Genomic DNA, 6,330 nt, shown 5'->3' with positions numbered 1-6,330 from the left:
TAAACCAAGAAATCATTAATGTAAAAAGAATGTTGATGCATTTATGAGGATGTCAATTAAGGGGCCAAATTTGAATGAGTTTAGCTTTTATGACATAATTAGCATCTTAGAGTAAAGATGTGAATACCAACCAACATGGGGGGAGGAGGTGATGGGCTTTTCAAGACAATGAGGGTTTTACTTAGAGAATCCATGTGGAAGAAAGGTTTTTACCATGGAAAACTCATGCGATGGGTCATACACTAGGCCAAGCATGGGAAAAGCCCCCTTGCCTAGAGCTTTCCAGCCTGCTCACTGCATCGCCCTTTCTTGGGATGTAGATCTTAGCATCCTCATCACATAGGTCGTTTTATCATTAGCAGAATGATAACACATGATAACACCTACTACTAACTAGAGGTGTATCCAAAAATTTGTGGTTCTCCTATGCATCCCTCTATACATTGACTATGTTAAAGAGGTTGCACTGGGCATCCTCATACTGGCCCATATCGCCTTGATTGACTCTAACTCTCCTAAAAAAGAATCTATCTATAATGTTTGGAGGTTGAGTCACAACTAGCTCTATGTGAGCTCTTGTACTCTCAAGGACTCTATTCTTGCATAGGGATATACATATTTCCCTATGTTCTATATTATCCTTCAAGCACAAAACGACGATAACTTTTGGGTTATCCAAGATCTCTGGTTCATGCCTTAGATTGGAATGTTCATAGTTTAGTAATAACCATAGCGTTGAAGCACATAGGTTTCACTTGCAATTTAAGTGTGAACTTGTTCCCCAACATTCTCACTAATGGCTTGTCTCTCTCCAATATGACGAGCTGCTTGAGCTCTTTTTGATAACTTAGCCATGAATATTTTATGCTCACTCAGCTCCATTTTGACTGGCAGAAGCTCTACAGGGTCTATACCCCACAATACTGATCTCGTATATTCCATTTATAAAGGACTCATGGTTTTCTTTCAACAATAGCAAATGTCTACAATGAGTTTCTTTTTTACTGTTGTGACACCCATGTCCATTCTGACTCATTTCCCTTGGTGTTTTCTCATAGTATTGATTCCCCGCATGCAAGCTGCCTCTTGTGAATCTCCCATTCCATGAGGATGTGGTCATATAACCCTTTTAGGTTTTTTGCATCTTCAGGATCTAGAGGCTATTATAGGTATTTTCTTTGATTCTAAGCTCTTTAGTGCTTACCTGATTTTTAATTGTTATCATGAGAGCGGTTCTTCAATAGTCGATCTTTTTGTGATTCCTAGCTAAAGATGCTATCCTTCATTATGGGATACTTCTAGAACTAGCTCTAGAGGTCTTGATAAGGAATTTTATGTGGAAATAACATGGTTGGTCTCACAGATAGGAATCTTGTGTGGAAACAACATGATCTTGCAGGTCCCTCTATTTCTAGTTGGATCTGTTGCACCACCGAGTCGTCCCATGCTTTATTCAACCTTGAGATATCCTCTCGGGTTAGGATATTCTTGTAGTTTCTTCAAAAGAGGTTCTTCATATTTTGGTCTTGACTTGTATCATCCTTCCACTACTTTCTTGGCCATTTCCAAGAGTTCATATGGCCTATCCATTAGGATAGATCTGTCACTCCTTTTCCCATCCCTCATTCCTCATCTAGAGTGCTTCATTCAACCTCGAGATCTCCTCTCTTGAGTTACAATATAATTGTAGTTTCTTTGGAAGGGGTTCTTCATATTTGGTCTAACTTATACTTGGACATTTTCTAGAGATTGTATGTCCTATCATTAGGATTGATCCATCTCACTACTTTCCATCCCTTGTTTCTCGTCGCTAGAGTAATTTGAATTGAAGGTTCAAGAACATCTTTAATTTCAATATATCCTAGATCACCCCTTGGATATTTGGTTTATTTGTGCCGCATCTTCAATTTCAATGTATTCTAGATCATCCCTTGGATCTTTGGTTTATTTGTGCCTCTTGTCCCTATGGGCTTGTGACGCTTTTTGGGCTTTCCCCGTAAGTTCTTTGACTTTATCCATGAGGATTCATCCATCAAGGTTTTCTACTCGTTTATTCTTCTTCTAAGGTAGCTTAAGGGGAGGAATTTGAAACATCCTAAATCTCAAAATAACTTGGTGGGTTCCTTGGGTGTTTGTTTTTGGTCTTATTCACCACCTTAAAAAACTATGGGATGCCCTTGGTCCAAGTGGTTCTATCATACAATGTTGTTGCCTTCCTCTTATTGTTATGGTATTTGCTTTTTCTTTTCCCTTTTCTTCCTGTAGGCGGTTTTGATGTAGAAGATGTCATGGATAGGGCTGGATTATCTCATATTTTCTTGTCTTGGGCCCTTATCTTGATATTCAATGGAAATTCCTTTTCATTGTCTGAAGAAGAAATATGATAAGCTACACTAAAAATCCCCAACCTCATTGGTGGGAGATAATGTATTCATAGGGGGAGTTATACTTATTGTCTTAAGAGGGTAGTACTGATGAAATGATTAATGCCAGACTTTGTACACCATCTACCCACCAATGAAGGTGGGTTAGCAGTTTCACTACTTCTTGGCCAGCAGCTCTCATTGAGTAGTCGGCCACTCTATGAGGGTCTTGACATCTAAAGACTTCTAAAGCATGCTAAGGGAGATTGCCTTGGTTGATGGCTCCTGACACTATTTGCATTACTGTGGTTGGCTGGTGTTAGCAGTCTCAAACTGCTTCTTGTCTAGCTCTCATTAGGCAATTGGCCACTTTGTGAGGGCTTTGACATCTGAAGACTTCTAAAGCATGCTAAGAGAGCTCACCTTGGTTGATGTCTCTTAGTTATTTAGTAAGCTCCTAATACTATTTTCATTACTATGGTTAGCTGATGTACATGTCTAGCATCAAATATCTTGGTTGGGGCTAAGTGGTGGGCTTCCAACAACTATTGAGTCAGGGTATTTAACATAGAAATCAGGTGTGCTAGGAGGTTCATCAATAATTGGCACACTCTTGATTAGTCTCACAGAAGTGGTTCCTAGTGGGGCTGGTTGAGGAGGTAACAATGGAGGTGGAGTCGCTATGTCCCAAATGAGGATTCCTAACAATGATCGAGTTCCTATTGGTGTAAGCTATATTCATACCACTCAAAGGTGGTAATGGTAAAGCTAATGGTTGAGGGGGCTACTGAAGAGTTGAGGTAGGAAAGGCAGCTGGTTATGGTGAGAAGGCAAGGCAGGGCATAGCCAAGCATGGTGACTCAACCTAGCTTAAACTTCCTGTCCTAAACTGTGCTGCCACCACCCATGGTGTGGAGAAACCATTGAGGATCTCTTAGTGGCACCATAAAATGTTAAAAAATAGGGTGTAACATAGTAGAGAGGAGTGATGATGTGCATGTTTCTTGGTGTTAGCTTGTTCAACATGGAGAGAATAAATCAGGCGATATAGGGTAAATAAAAAAATGCAAAAGTGTGATGATGATGGATTCACCATGGCTCTAATACCATGTTAGAAAACCATGATGCCCCAAGAGGGAGTGAAAGAGAGGAGGATGAGAGAGATAGAGATGCAATAGAACTCAAGTGAGAGAGAGAGAGAGATGCAATAGAACTCAAGTGAGAGAGAGAGAGATTTTGCATGAACACAATGATTATATTATGAATGATAATACTCATAGTGCCATGTACAATGTATTTATAGGTACTAACTTATCTTTTGACCCTTACTAAGAGGTTAAGTGAATACAATGTGTAATGTATACAAGAGAACACTCGCAAGAAGTAGCATCTTTCATAGTATAAAACTTTAAAACTCAAATTACACAACAATAGAGATATTGATTTCATATATGAAACTTGTTGAAATAAGTGTTAATTTATTGCATCGTCCACTAGTGGAATCGTGTGCTGGTAAACTTTATGAGGGACTCCCTTGAGATCCAAGTAGCTCCAAGTGAATACATCCTTGTACTCCTTGAGTACTCAACTCTGTTAATTTGGTGTCCTTCTTAGGGGTCAAGTCACTAGAGATCCAAGCCTTTTTGGTCTCTTCCCTTGGTTGTGCTAGGTCAATTTGTTTGGCATCTTCAACTCTGTGGAAAACATATGCTTCTACACACATGGCCATGGAGTACACATGTACACATGAGCATGGAGTAAGAGACATGGATCAAGAACAAGATAAAGGCACAAGCAAGACATCATAGTGTATTCCCACTTCCAATTTACATACAAGAGGGGATTTATATAGCCATCCAACCATGTGACTCTTGGGATACCCATGTGACTATTGGACTCCCATGACCTCCACAAGATCCTAACTCCCCACTAGCCCTCTTGTTGTAACCACTTCTTGATATGACATCTTTTAATGACCAAATACCACGACTCTTTAGCCTAATCTAATGCTAGTAATGCTAGGGGTGTTCACACCCAAGTAATGCCAAAATGCTAGGGGGTGTTCACGCATGTCAACATGTATATATATAACTTTTGATAAGCTTTGCACTTGACAAATGATATAATTCCTCCTTATCAAAAGTTATATATATACAAGTGGGCTTTGCTCGGCCACCTAACTTAAGAAGGTGCCCAATTCCTTTCTCTATCCATATATATAAGGTTTGTGATTGGTGGCTAGCTTTAATATATTAATGGCCCATGACCTATACATAATGTGAGTACAATTGAGGCTAGAGGTGGGGATTTCAGATGTTCAAAAATGAGTTAACATTGCCTGAGCCTTCAGGGCCTAGTCCTCTTGACTTATGGTACTTATAAAAATAATCTTACTTACTTTTCAAGCTTATCAAATGAAATCCAAGGCTTTATCCCCTTCCACCCTTTCAAAGATGGGATAAGCAACTTGCATAGGAGGTAAAGAAGAGGGCACTGGTTTTTTCTCTTCAATCATGGGACCACAATCTGATCATAAAGAAATACAACACTAATTGGGTTATATGTAGTAGCTATGGACTTGCTTGAAGTACTTTGTAGGTTGCCCACACATATGAGAAAAAGACCTCCTTCATGTATCCAATTTTCTACATAATCCATCATTTTATTTCTCAAGGTAGCAAGATCAACAAATTGATTAGCATTTAGTATATCTTCTCAGTATATTGGCCTGCACATGGATTATTTAAGCATGGGCTGAACTGAATTTTCGACAAAAACAACATCTCTACTTACCAAAATCTGCTTTGAGGCCGGATAGAGTCTATATCCCTTACTTTTTGAACTGTATCCCACAGATATGCATTTAATTGCCTTATCATCAAGCTTACTGCGTTTTTGCTTAGGCACAAGAGCATAAGCAAGACAACTAAAAACACGCAATTGGGCCACAGAAGGCTTCTTGCCATGCCAAGCTTCATAAGGAGTTTTAGACTGCAAGGCCTTGGTAGGTCATTTGTTCAACACATAGTTTACGCACATAGTTGTCTCTAACCAAAAACCATGAGGTAAAACTTGGGCTTTCACCATACATCGTGCCATCTGCGACATGTTCTTCCTCTCAGTCACACCATTTTGCTGAGGTGTGTATGGCACTGTACATTGATGCCTTATGCCTTTTTCAGCCATATATGCATGAAATTCGTTGGACATATACTCCCCCCCTCGATCTAAATGAAGCTTGCCAACTTTTCATTCATATGCATTTTCAGCCATGGATACAAAGTGCCTAAAGCACATAAAAACCTCTAACTTCTACTTTAATGGATACACCCAGCTATATATGGAGTCATCAATAAAAGTGACAAAGTAGAGATATCCCCCAATAGATGGTGTCCTTATAGGACAACATACATCACTATGTATAAGCTGTAATTTCTTAACAGCTCTCACAGGTCCATCCTTTCGAAATGATGCCCGATGCATTTTACCAAGAATACACCCCACATACATGTCTAGAAGGGGTCTAAAGAGTTGGCAACTCAGACACCATATCATGCCTTTGAAGGCGTAACAAACTCCCAAAATTTAGATGGCCGAATCGTGCATGCCATAATTCTATATCACTTATAGAACGAGTCGTAGGAGACTGAGCAAGCATCATGCTGTAACTTCTCAAATACATCCATCTTATATAGGTCATGAAACAAGGTACCTGAGGTAATGATAGAATAACTATCATTTCTATCTTAAACTGTACATCTATCATCCACAAATTTCACCATTAAGCATGACAAGGCTAAGGCTGAAACTGATAGCAAGTCCTTCTTAATGCCTGGCACATATAAAACTTTAGAAAGAGTAAATGCGCCCCCATTTGCAGCAGGAAGTGAGCACAACTCTACTAACTCCTTTTACAGGAACACATGTGACGGTTCCTGCACTTGGGACAGATTCTAGAGATGAGAAT

This window comes from Cibotium barometz, chromosome 62 (assembly GCF_041138505.1).
Source record: "Cibotium barometz isolate CiBa-2024 chromosome 62, ASM4113850v1, whole genome shotgun sequence".
NCBI classification, from domain to species: domain Eukaryota; kingdom Viridiplantae; phylum Streptophyta; class Polypodiopsida; order Cyatheales; family Cibotiaceae; genus Cibotium; species Cibotium barometz.
The sequence above is the reverse complement of the archived record's forward strand: the minus strand, read 5'-3'. Positions refer to the sequence as shown.